The 13,931-nt window shown below is 44.5% G+C and overlaps 1 long non-coding RNA gene across 3 annotated transcripts in view; it reads right to left on the bottom strand.

The window, feature by feature from the left end:
- Window positions 1-9,862: 9,862 nt before the first annotated feature.
- Window positions 9,863-13,931, bottom strand: part of LOC137342805 (uncharacterized) — a 36,049-nt gene continuing 31,980 nt past the window's right edge. For all 3 annotated transcript variants that reach the window (XR_010967339.1, XR_010967341.1, XR_010967340.1), the window contains exon 3: window positions 9,863-10,124. This is a non-coding gene — a long non-coding RNA (uncharacterized lncRNA). The remainder of the gene's footprint in view (window positions 10,125-13,931) is intronic.

The raw sequence follows: 13,931 nt of genomic DNA, 5'->3' as shown, positions 1-13,931 counted from the left end.
CGATAGTCAAAATCTTTTCCCAAAGGTAGGGGAGTCTATAACGAGGGGGCACAGATTTAAGGTGAGAGGGGAGAGATACAAAAGGATCCAGAGGGGCAATTTTTTCACTCAAAGGGTGGTGAGTGTCTGGAACGAGCTGCCAGAGGCAGTAGTAGAGGCGGGTACAATTTTGTCTTTTAAAAAGCATTTGGACAGTTACATGGGGAAGATGGGTATCGAGGGATATGGGCCAAGTGCAGGCAATTGGGACTAGCTTAGTGGTATAAACTGGGCGACATGGACATGTTGGGCCGAAGGGCCTGTTTCCATGTTGTAACTTCTATGATTCTATGATTCTATGATCTTGTGGCCATTACAGAAACATGGCTGCAGGGTGACAACGACTGGGAATTAAATATGCCAGGGTATTTAACAATCAGGAAGGACAGGCAGGAAGGAAGGGGAGGTGGGGTGGTTATGTTAATAAGGGAAGGAATCACTGTAATACAGAGAAATGATACTGGGACAAAGGATCAGGATAATTAAACAGTTTGGGTGGAGATAAGGAATAATAAGGGGAAAAAAACACGAGTGGGTGTACTATATCGGCCTCCTAATAGTTGCAACTCTGCTGGAAGAAGTATCAATCAGGAAATAGTCGGGGCATGTAATAAGGGAACAGCTATAATTATGGGGGATTTTAACTATCATATTAACTGGACAAATCAAATTGGGCAGGGCAGCCTTGAGGAAGAGTTTATTGAGTGTGTTAGGGATGGATTTCTTGAGCAGTATGTAACTGATCCTACAAGGGGGCAAGCAACCTTGGACCTGGTCCTGTGTAATGAGCCAGGATTAATTAATAATGTCCTAGTTAAGGATCCCCTTGGAATGAGTGACCATAACATGGTCATATCCAATTCCATATCCAATTAGAGGGTGAGAAGGTTGGTTCTCAAACAAGCGTACTGAGCTTGAATAAAGGAGACGATGATGGTATGAGAGCGGAATTGATTAAAGTGGACTGGGAAAATAGATTAAAGGGTAAGACGGTACATGAGCAGTGGTGTTCATTCAAGGAGTTATTTTACAACTTTCAAAAAATATATATTCCACTGAGGAAAAAAGGGTGTAAAAGAAATGACAGCCATCCGTGGCTAAGTAAAGAAATTAAGGATAGTATCCGACTAAAAACAAGGACATATAAGGTAGCCAAACTTAGTGGGAGGATAGAAGATTGGGAAGTCTTCAAAAGACAGCAAAAAGTAACGAAAGGATTGATTAAGAAAGGGAAGATAGATTATGAAAATAAATTAGCAAAAAATATAAAAACAGATAGCAAGAGTTTCTACAGTTATATAAAAAGAAAAAGGGTGGCTAAGGCAAACGTAGGTCCCTTAGAGGATGAGACCGGGAAATTAATGGTGGGAAACATGGAGATGGCAAAAATGCTGAACAAATATTTTGTTTCAGTCTTTACGATAGGGGACACTAAGAATATCCCAACACTAGACAAACAGGGGGCTCTGGGGGGGGAGGAGCTAAATACGATTAAAATCACTAAGGAATTGGTACTCAGTAAATTAATGGGACTCAAGGCAGATAAATCCCCTGGACCTGATGGCTTACATCCTAGGGTCTTGAGGGAAGTGGCAGTAGGGATTGTGGATGCTTTGGTAATAATTTTCCAAAATTCTCTGGACTCGGCAAAGGTTCCGGCAGATTGGAAAACTGATAATGTAACACCCTTATTTAAAAAGGGTAGTAGGCAGAAGGCTGGACATTATAGACCAGTTAGCCTAACATCTGTGGTGGGTAAAATTTTGGAGTCTATTATTAAGGAGACAGTAGCAGAACATTTGGATAAACATAAATTAATAGGACAAAGTCAGCATGGCTTTACGAAGGGGAAGTCATGTCTGACAAATTTGCTTGAGTTCTTTGAGGACGTAACGTACAGGGTGGATAAAGGGGAACCAGTGGACGTAGTGTATTTAGACAAGGTGCCACATAAAAGATTATTGCTCAAGATAAAGAATCACTGGATTGGGGGTAATATTCTGGCATGGGTGGAGGATTGGTTATCTAACAGGAAGCAGAGAGTTGGGATAAATGGTTCATTCTCGGACTGGCAACCAGTAGCCAGTGGTGTTCCGCAGGGGTCGGTGCTGGGTCCCCAACTCTTTACAATCTATATTAACGATTTGGAGGAGGGGACCGAGTGTAACGTATCAAAGTTTGCAGATGATACAAAGATGGGAGGGAAAGTGGAGAGTGAGGAGGACATAAAAAACCTGCAGGGGGATATAGACAGGCTGGGTGAGTGGGCGGAGATTTGGCAGATGCAATACAATATTGGAAAATGTGAGGTTATGCACTTTGGCAGGAAAAATCAGAGAGCAAGTTATTATCTTAATGGCGAGAAACTGGAAAGCACTGCAGTACAAAGGGATCTGGGGGTCCTAGTGCAAGAAAATCAAAAAGTTAGTATGCAGGTGCAGCAGGTGATCAAGAAGGCCAACGGAATGTTGGCTTTTATTGCTCGGGGGATAGAATATAAAAACAGGGAGGTATTGCTGCAGTTATATAAGGTATTGGTGAGACCGCACCTGGAATACTGCATACAGTTTTGGTCTCCATACTTAAGAAAAGACATACTTGCTCTCGAGGCAGTACAAAGAAGGTTCACTCGGTTAATCCCGGGGATGAGGGGGCGGACATATGAGGAGAGGTTGAGTAGATTGGGACTCTACTCATTGGAGTTCAGAAGAATGAGAGGCGATCTTATTGAAACATATAAGATTGTGAAGGGGTTTGATCGGGTGGATGCGGTAAGGATGTTCCCAAGGATGGGTGAAACTAGAACGAGGGGGCATAATCTTAGAATAAGGGGCTGTTCTTTCAAAACTGAGATGAGGAGAAACTTCTTCACTCAGAGGGTGGTGGGTCTGTGGAATTTGCTGCCCCAGGAAGCTGTGGAAGCTACATCATTAAATAAATTTAAAACAGAAATAGACAGTTTCCTAGAAGTAAAGGGAATTAGGGGTTATGGCGACCGGGCAGGAAATTGGACATGAATTTAGATTTGAGGTTAGGATCAGATCAGCCATGATCTTATTGAATGGCGGAGCAGGCTCAAGGGGCCGATTGGCCTACTCCTGCTCCTATTTCTTATGTTCTTAGTGAATTAAATATTAATATTTAAAATGTGCCTACTAGTGCCTTTGCACCTAAGAAAACAAGCTTAATTTGAAGACCCTGCTCGAACGGCAGCAGGCAGACGCAATTGGCGAAAACTTACAAACTTCGTTATTTCGATTGGGGGGGGGGGGCGTGGCTAGTTTTGTGGGCGGAGCCGGCTTCAGCTAAATGATTTTTGGGCCAGCGCAAAAGATGGCGGAAACTTGAATTACGCTGGGTGCAAACTACAGCCAGTGAAAAAGCCAGCGCAATCTAGCGGAATCTCTGGGCCAGAGTGTCTATGTTGACATGTATATATTCCGCAGAATTAATAATAGAAAGTTGAATAATTAAAACAACCTGTAGTAAATACAGTAGTTACATCAATAAATATGGGGACTAGTATGTAGTCTATACAGAGGAGCTATGGATTAATTTCACATTCAGAGTACCAAGTTTGTTATAACTCAGATCGTGGGAGATTAGATTATTTACAGTCCATGACTGGGGATAATATAACAGCAATAAACTCCTGCTTGGAGGTCAAAAAGAAACAAAAACAAAATTTTTCCTTACAACCATAAAAAATAAGATCGGATCTGGTCAAAAGGTCTGTAACAAATCCTCCTCCCAAAATGTAAATATAAATCACATCCAGCTGAATCTGAGTGTTGTTTTCTTGGTACTTTTTCAATGGCAAAAATCCTTCCTGGTCAATTGAAATCAATGTTTGTCTCCAGTCTCCTTCCCACATCCTCTTCCAGTTTTCTCCTCTCCTGAAGACATTGACTACCTACTGAGATATATTTTTACAGATAAGAAAGAACCTGCATTGATCTAGCATTATTCCCATCCTTCGGACGTCCCAAAGCATTTCAAAGCCAATGGTTGACTTTTGATGTGTAGTCACTGTTGTTATGTGGGCAAACACACAGCAAAGTTCCACAAACATCAATGAGATAAAAGGCCAGTTCATCGGTTTTGGTGCTATTGGTTGAGGGATAATTGTTGGTGAGAACACCTCCCCTGCTTGTGTCATGGGGTCTTTTATATCCAGCTGAACAGGCAGTTGGGGCATCTGTTTAACACCTTATCTGAAAAACAGCACCACCGATAATGCTGCACTCCCTTAGTCCTCTACTTTAGGGTCAACTAGATTATTTGCTCAAGTCTTGGTGTGGAACTCCTTAACTCAGAGGTAAGAGTGCTATCACTGAGCCAAGCTGACACTTGATGGTATCAACCCTCTAGTATTGCACCCAAGTTACTATTCCACCAAGTGTGAACCGAGAAAATGAGTAGTTTTGGCATGCTATTTGATAAAGTAGAACATCACGGCTCAGCTGATAACCACACACATGCAAGTTTCAGCAGAAATCACTGGACAGTGATCAGAACCAAGAACCATGGCCATTTTTTCCTCTTCCTTAGCTATGGGATGCTATGATTAATTGTAATATCCTCACAATTGTCCTAGCTGAGATTACCTAACTCAGCACAGGCCCTGGGCCTATCCAACTGGTTTTGAAGGCGAGATACCACAACATGTGCTGCATCTAACCACTGGGGGAGCCCAAGTGAATCTTTTCTATAAGAATATATTAGAAACCAAAAGGTGAGAAAAGGCCATTGAGCCCAACATGCCCATTCCTTCCATAGCTGTGCTTCTAGCCAAGCTGTTCCAGTACAGCTACAACACTGGCATCTACCCGACAATGTGGAAAATTGCCCAGGTACGTCCTGTCCACAGAAAGCAGGACAAATCCAATCCGGCCAATTACCGCCCCATCAGTCTACTCTCAATCATCAGCAAAGTGATGGACGGTGTTGTTGACAGTGCCATCAAGCGGCACTTACTCACCAATAACCTGCTCACCGATGCTCAGTTTGGGTTCCGCCAGGACCACTCGGCTCCAGACCTCATTACAGCCTTGGTCCAAACATGGACAAAAGAGCTGAATTCCAGAGGTGAGGTGAGAGTGACTGCCCTTGACATCAAGACAGCATTTGACCGAGTGTGGCACCAAGGAACCCTAGTAAAATTGAAATCAATGGGAATCAGAGAGAAAACTCTCCAGTGGCTGGATTCATACCTAGCACAAAGGAAGATGGTCGTGGTTGTTGGAGGCCAATCATCTCAGCCCCAGGACATTGCTGCAGGAGTTCCTCAAGGCAGTGTCCTAGGCCCAAACATCTTCAGCTGCTTCATCAATGACCTTCCCTCCACCATAAGGTCAGAAATGGGGATGTTCGCTGATGATTGCATAGTGTTCAGTTCCATTCGCAACCCCTCAGATAATGAAGCAGTCTGAGCCTGCATGCAGCAAGACCTGGACAACATCCAGGCTTGGGCTCATAAGTGGCAAGTAACATTCGCGCCAGACAAGTGCCAGGCAATGAACATCTCCAACAAGAGAGAGTCTAACCACCTCCCCTTGACATTCAACGGCATTACCATCGCTGAATCCCCCACCATCAACATCCTGGGGGTCACCATTGACCAGAAACTTAACTGGACCAGCCATATAAATACTGTGGCTACAAGAGCAGGTCAGAGGCTGGGTATTCTGCGGCAAGTGACTCACCTCTTGACTCCCCAAAGCCTTTCCACCATCTGCAAGGCAAAAGTCAGGAATGTGATGGAATACTCTCCACTTGCCTGGATGAGTGCAGCTCCAACAACACTCAAGAAGCTCGACACCGTCCCAGACAAAGCAGCCTGCTTGATTGGCACCCCATCCACCACCCTAAACATTCACTCCCTTCACCACTGGCGCACAGTGGCTGCAGTGTGTACCATCCACAGGATGCAGTGCAGCAACTTGCCATGGCTTCTTCGACAGCACCTCCCAAACCCGCGACCTCTACCACCTAGAAGGACAAGAGCAGCAGGTTCATGGGAACAACACCACCTGCACGTTCCCCTCCAAGTCACACACCATCCCGACTTGGAAATATATCGCCATTCCTTCATCGTCGCTGGGTCAAAATCCTGGAACTCCCTTCCTAACAGCACTGTGGGAGAACCTTCACCACACTGACTGCAGCGGTTCAAGAAGGCGGCTCACCACCACCTTCTCAAGGGCAATTAGGGATGGGCAATAAATGCCGGCCTCGCCTGCGACGCCCACATCCCATGAACGAATAAGAAAAAAATTCTCTTGTGCATTCAACTCGGCTCGTTTAATTTCCTTCATGAAAATTCTGTTTACTTTCTTCCTGATCCCCAAAGGTAAATCAAGAAAACTGCAGCACACCGATTTAACATCACATGCTATGTTGCACATCTTTAACTATCTTCCTTGGCATGATATTTCTAAGCTCTCATCAGCTTAGTAACCATCATGTTCCACACATGTTCAATCCTTACCTGTGTTTAGTCTTACAGCCCATGACCCTATTCAGCCACTCAATCAGCACAGCATATAGTCTATCTTACATATTAATTACTCTAAGTAGATTAGAAACCCTTTAAATCTCAAGTTTTACTTGAAGCTTGTTAGTTTTATGCTCATGTCCTTTGATTTCATGCCCTCAGTCCAAGTTAAATAACCTGCTAATACAGCCAATGGCTTGATGGGTAAATGCATCACATTTGGCTGAATTTTTAAAAATTCATTCATGGGATGTGGGCGTCACTGGCAAGGCCGGCATTTATTGCCCATCCTTAATTGCCCTTGAGAGGGTGGTGATGAGCCGCCTTCTTGAACCACTGCAGTCCGTGTGGTGAAGGTTCTCCCACACTGCTGTTAGGTAGGGAGTTCCAGGATTTATGTTTCTGGTCAATGGTGACCCCCAGGATGTTGATGGTGGGCGATTCGGTGATGGTAATGCCGAATCAGCCCTTCTGGTATCTGGTCATTATCTCATTGCTGTTTGTAGAACCTTACTGTGCGCAAATTGGCTTCTAAGTTTCCTACATTACAACTTCAAAAGTGCTTCATTGGCTGTGAGGTGATTTGGGACGTCTTGAGGTCACGAAAGGCGCTGTTTAAATGCAAGTTCTTTCATTCTTTCTTTCCACCCTATGGAAACAGGCTGGGAGCTTCCCAAAAATGGTGGGCAATGGCCTATCACCGCATTGCCACCGTGGCTGTGACTGCGGCAATGTTCACAGACCTGGTGGCAGATAGCAGGCCCATTGAAAATGGAAATTGAGGTTCTCTGGCATCAATAAGACCCTGTTAGCCAATTGTGGACTGAGCTGGGTGGAGTAAAGACTGAGCACGTTCTGACCAGTATCTGGTGGCGGTCCGGATAAAGAGTATCCCACAGGTATTTTCCTCTTCGTTTATGAGGGGCCAGGAGAAGTGCCATCAATCCCAAAGACTATCCAAATCTGAGGAGAGACCTTGTCGCACATAGGAGCCCAAGGATTTATGGCAGCAATCTGAGCTGTCCGGAATGGGATTGACTGGATTGCTTTTACAAAGAGCCGGCATGGGCTCGATCGGCCAAATGGCCTCCTTCTTTGCTGTAACCACTCTATGATTCTATGATTCACGAGAGATGCTATGACTGGCCTTAGGGCTTTTGGCATGGGGGTGGGGAGTGGGGGGGAAGGTTCCACCTGGAGTCGTCATACACTGATTTGAGGTTAGGATCAGATCAGCCATGATCTTATTGAATGGCGGAGCAGGCTCGAGGGGCCGATTGGCCTACTCCTGCTCCTATTTCTTATGTTCTTATGATCTTATGTTCACTGTGGGCAGCAGTGTTGCAATTCTGTCCCATTAACACAGATGTGGGTAGTGGATTCCTCCACACTAACTGCCATCGGCTACTTGGCACAGTCTCCATTGATTGCAGCAATCGTTGATGCTCACAAGGCATCCTTTTAAAAGCAGGTCTCCTCTGCCGTCACCACCTGCTCCTGTTTACTTGTGCTCTGTGTATCACTCAGCACACACTTCCCTATCTCAAAACCAAAATCACCTAACGGGGATATATCTGAGCCATGCTTGAGTGGGTTAGTTGAGTGACATTGCATGCTATGAGTTGCTGGCTTGTTTGGTCACTGCGTCTTGACCCTGCTTTCTCTGGCACAACAGAGAAAAAGGCAAGTATGTATTATGGTGGTCTCCTCAGGAGAACCCTTCAAAGATAGCTTACAGCAGAATGAGTGACATGCTGATGAGGGAGTGAATAGAATGAGAGGAAAGAGCAGGACAAGACTAGCATGAATCCCGAGCTGGGATAAGCTTCTTGCTTCCTGATTTGCTACTTCCTCAATGGAATCTCAGCCTTGAATCTTCAGCACCATGTCCTTGAATAATTATGATTGTCAGACGGACACTCAGAGATACCCACGTGTCGCTGTGCAGCCTATAGTGGCTGTATCTCACCCTGCAGGCAGCTTAACTAAAATTAGACATGGAGAAATTCTCTTCTTCCTTCCCTTCACAGTATGACAACAGAAATAGACTGCTTCTTTAAACTTCCTTCAAACCCTGCAGCAGTATTTTGTTATCAAATAACGCTCCTGTGAAGCATCCTGGGACGTTTTGCTACGTTAAAGGCACTATAGAAATGCAAGTAGTTTGTTATTGTTGTTGTATTATGATTTGCAGCCCACAAAATGAGGAGATCTCCCAAACAGAGGTGTTGTTCATGCCGGAGCTTCCCCTTCAAAATGGTAATAAGGCTGACCCCAGAAATACAGCCAGGATCAGCACACAAATAGACAGGCACATGCAAATTACTCACCACCCAGCCTCCCCTCGATCGGAAGCCCAATTGGAAAATCCATGCTACTAATTTGTACTTGTTCTTGTATAAAATGTACTTCTCATGTGAGGTGTACTTGTAAGGGGTAATTTTCTGACTTGGTGCTCCTGGTTAGCCATTCCCACTGGTAGCCTATATCAAACACTTGGGCATGCTCTGCCTGGTATTTTCCAACTATGTGATCAGAAAATCACATGTAACGTGTACCCAACTTTTCATCACGGACTTCCGGCGGGCGAGGCTTTCTCTGCAAGTGCAAAGTCGGAAAATTACCCCATTATGCGCGGTCCATTGTTGATCAAATGCTTCAGAGGCTGAGTTCTGATAAAAATGAAGACGGTGGTGTTATTTGCTGTCTTGTCCCATCCTTCATTCCATCAATGGTTTGATCTGCTCTCAGGAAGAGAGAGGGATTTCCTTTCAACCAGACATTGGCTTTTGATCAAAGTACCAGCGCCTTACAGGGGAAATTAAATGAAATTCCTCTTCTATTAGTGCATTAATTGGGAAATGCCAGGACACTAGTTAAAGGAGCTGTATCCCAGAATCACTGATGTCTAGACCCTGCCATAACAACCTATATTAAAAATGATCTATTTGTACATACATTTATTCATTTTTTTTCTTTAAAGGAATGGTTTTAATTGATTTGCTGTCTCTTATCTTTGCCAGGACCATGAGTTTGGAATCAAGCTTGGAGTCCCCAAGCAGCTCAGCTATCCATTATGCATTTAGTGCAGCACTGCAGTAATGTATACATTCATTTTTAGTTTTAAAAAAATCATGATTTCTAAAAGTAAATGAAAAATTGGATGCTGCTGCAGGAAAACCTCCAAGGGGGAGCATTCCTGCAATTCCTTCACTTATAAAGTCCTTAGTTCAGCCACATTAATGTCATATAGCTCCTTTAAATTATGAAGTGTGATGGCGTTTCCCTGAAAACATGCAACAACTGTTATTACTCTGAATGTAATTTATTCATCTATTATAAATTAACACTTTTGCATTGAGAAAAAAATGATTTTCTTTATCCGCCAAAGGTTTATCCTGCAGCCGCTAATCAGCATGAGGAGACCATCCTTGTGGCTGGGACGAGCTTCATTTCTTCACCGGAATTAGCCGTGCAGTAATAGGGTGCTGAAAAAACCATTTCAGCCGCTGTCCCGGTGACAGTCGCTTGTTCCATTTCCATGTTTGCAGTAAGTTTAGAAAATAAAAGGCTCACAATGAAGGGGCTCCTGAGAAAAGAAAGACCTGTGAAAGTCTATTTATTTCCTCCTACTCGTCAGATACCCCTTACTCCATGCATCACTCCCCCTTTTTGGGATGGGGGGGGAGTAACCTGCCCCCAGCTTCTGCTGACGCTGCTCCATAACCAGCCACAAAGAGATAGCATGAACAGATCAGGTACATCCTGCGTGGTACATTGTGGTAGTGCAGCATGCCCACCCATTTGATGCACTAAATAATGCGCCACTGGCTTGAGGATAACAGCCCCGAGAGTCCTTAGGCATTTTAATCTGAAAATTCCTAATGACTGGGAGATTGGCCCTTGGCTTAACTGTGCCATGGCTGCCCATTCCTTCGAGCACTGGGGAACAAATATGGCAGCTTTGTCTTTGAAATCCTGTGGGGGGGGGGCGAGAAATGGCAAGGGCATCATGGAATTGTTCGTTGGGGTTCTAGGAACATTAGGAACAGGAGTAGGCCATTCAGCCCCTCGTGCCTACTCCATCATTCAGTTAGAGCGTAGATGATCTGCACCTCAACTCCATTCTCACACCTTTGTTCCAAATCCCTTGATACCCTTACATAATAGAAATCCATCTATCTCAAGTCTTGAAAACTGCAATTGTTCGAGAATTTGGGGGAAAGAGTTCCAAATTACTACTACCCTTCATGTGAAAAAGGGCTTCCCGATTTTGCTTTGGAATGGCCTAGCTCGAATTTCAAGATTATGTCCCTTTGTTCTTGATTCCCCCTCCAGAGGAAATATTTTCTCCGCCCTATCGAATCCTTTTAACATTTTAAACACTTCAATCGGATCACACTCGATCAGCGCTCCCTCATTACTGCACTGAAGTGTCAGCCTGGATATTGTGCTCAAACCTCAGGAGTGGGACTTGAAATCCACAACCTTCTGACTCAGAGGCAAGAGTGCTACCACTGAGTCTGGGCTGATAGTTGTTAATGTCAACTGTGCTATTGGGGGGAAGGTGTTAAACTAAGAACAGGGTCCTGAGCCTCCTCGTGGAGAGGGAACAAGAAAGGGTTGTCACCATATATGTCTCTTAGTGGCCAATTTTAGCTGAGCATTGGTAAAGGTTTCTTAATACAAGACCTGCTCCTGCCTCTTTAAGCCATACTGGGGCACATTTTCCTGTTCATGTACCTGGGCTATTGAATCACCTGGGCACAGTGGATACAAGAAAATCAGCCGGGGAGCACTGTACACCTGGGAGGAAACCGGCCCGACTTTTCAACCCTTTAAATTAATAGACCAAAAATCAGACGGGCTCCATTGGGCTCCATCCCCCTGCCCCTTTTATCTTCCTGTATTCTCGTGCCCAGGGGATTCGATAGCCCAGGAGCTTAAACAGGAAAATACATTCCATCATATCTTGTGTGGAGAAAGCACAAAGGAGCTGGAGAGAAAAGTACCTTAAAAAGAGAAAGTTTCAACCTTTTTTAGGATAAAAGTATGTTAAAATGTCAGCATGAGCCACAAAGCAAAGCCATTTTTGTGCTCGCTGTGCTTGCAAAGGTAAAATCAGACCGACTGACATTTAATCATAAAGCTCCAGTTCTCTTCCATTTGTCAATCAGTTGAAGTTTGTGCATTTCTGGCTTGTGTCACTGTTTTTTTTTAAAGGTTTAATATACTTATACTTTATTACTACTTTCTTACAATAGTCAGATAGAAAAGCTCACAGCTGCCTTGGAGTGGCCAATGTAATCAAAATGTCAGCAAGGCAGCAGCGGAAGTCACCATGTCTGTTTTGTTTTACATTGCTTTTATTGGAAAATGCTTTGTTTTCAATGTTTCTTTGAGGAAAACGACATCATTCTTGGCTGAGCCACCTGAGCCCGACTGAACCATCCAGATTCAGATTAACTCTGAAGTCTGGCTCCACTTTACACAATCGGTGCCAAACTCTGTGTTGATTTATATGGATTTACAGGACTGAACTTCTGCATATCAAGAACCCTTTCCTTTACCAAGAAAAACAAATCACTAAAGATACAGACTTTCCTCGGGGCTGTTGTTTCTGTTGCTGTTGATTTAGCCTCTCCCTGACCACATTTTTGCCACTTTGATGGGACCAAAGATGAACTGATTAAATTTGACGATAAAAAAATGAATTTGTGATTGAGAAACTATTTTTGTTCAACTTTAATTAACCACTAGAATTAAGTGACGATCTTCCAAGTGCACATATTAAAATTTGTTCTTGGGATGTGGGCAACGCTGGCAAGACCACATTTATTTGGCCATCTCTAGTTTCCCTGAGAAGGTGGTGATTGGCCTTGTCTTTGAACTGCAGCAGTTCATCTGATGTTTGTCAAGGCCCATAGACTTTGCTATGTCCAGTGCACTCAGCCGCTATCTTCTTAATGTCACATGGAATGAACCAAATTGGTTGAGCACTGGCACCTATGGTGCTGGGGACCTCGGGAGGAGGCTGAGTAGAATCATCCGCTCAGCATTTTTGGCTGAAGACGCTTGCAAACACTTCAGCCTTGTCTTTTGCGCTCAGGTATTGGATTCTGTCATGGTTGGTGATGGGAATGTTCATGCTGGTTATCCACCACCATTCTCAACTGGATGTGATAGGAGTACAGAGCTTTGCTTTGATTCCCTGGTTATGGGACTGCTTAGTTCTGTCTCTAGCCTGCAACTTTTGGCAGTTAGCATGCAAGTAGCCCTGTGTAGTACCTTTGCTAGGTTGTTGCCTAAGGTATGCTTGTGGTAGCCCTGGCAAGTCCTTCTACTCTCCACATTAAACCAGGGTTGGTCCACAGTATCTCATAGGTGCTCAGTTTTGGGATGCTGGAATTATCCTTAGTCTGTCCCATGTAGCATGATGGTAGTGCCAAACTATGCAAAACAGGATGGCCTAGAACTTGGCTCATGGCTGAATGCAGGTGCAAACCCAGCGGCAAACACGAACTGCTTCGCCAAAACTGATGAGCAAGAGGACCATGCTGAGGACACCAGTCGTGCCCCAAGAGGAAGTGCACCAGTCACGAAGAAAATTAAGATTGGCTGGCAGGAACGCCGGCACTGGACTACTGTGAGGCCAGGAGGAGGAGGGGTGGTAAGCTGTGCCCAGAAGCTGCGCACCGTTTTAATGTGGAGCCAGGAGGAACGCTTCTGCTCCTTCTGGCTCCCCATACAGCTAAGTAAAATCTGTTTTATTTACCTTTTTGGTGGCAGCCTACAGCAGTCCCTTTGAAGACTGTTAGTTTGGCTACTGCGCACCTGAGAAAACTGATTGCAACGTATATGGCGCATACTGCGGTCAGTCTTGAACCAATTTTGGAAAGGAGCCTGAAAAAGGCGTTAGGCCCATTGCTAATGTAAATTGAGGCCCTAATGCCTGTTTCAAGCGGGCACCCTGGATAACTATAGGATGCCCTAACCAATATGGCGTGCAGTGCATACCCAGCACGGAATGAACATGTGCACACCACAGCCCATATTAGATTCTTCAGTGACCATTTTTTGCCTGAAACATTTTTAGGCCGATATCTTCATGGTGGAGTCAAGAGTTTATCTTCGCAAGGACAGTGTACTTGTCCCCCCTACCAGAACTACTCTGATCAGAATTGTCTGCGACAGATAAGTTGGTGAGGATGAGCTTAAGTAGAATTCTTAATTGGGCAGCTCTTTCAAAGAGCTGTCACAGGCATGACGGGCCGATTGGCCTCCTTCTGTGTAGTAAGATTCTATACTTCAATGTGTTGGTTCCCTCACAACCCAATGCAGGTTCAGTTTGGCAGCTATATCCAGCTCAATCAATGGTGGTACTACTGAGCCACTC

This window comes from Heptranchias perlo, chromosome 26, assembly GCF_035084215.1.
Source record: "Heptranchias perlo isolate sHepPer1 chromosome 26, sHepPer1.hap1, whole genome shotgun sequence".
NCBI classification, from domain to species: domain Eukaryota; kingdom Metazoa; phylum Chordata; class Chondrichthyes; order Hexanchiformes; family Hexanchidae; genus Heptranchias; species Heptranchias perlo.
Note: the sequence above shows the minus strand (reverse complement) of the source record. Positions and strands in the feature narration are given on the sequence as shown.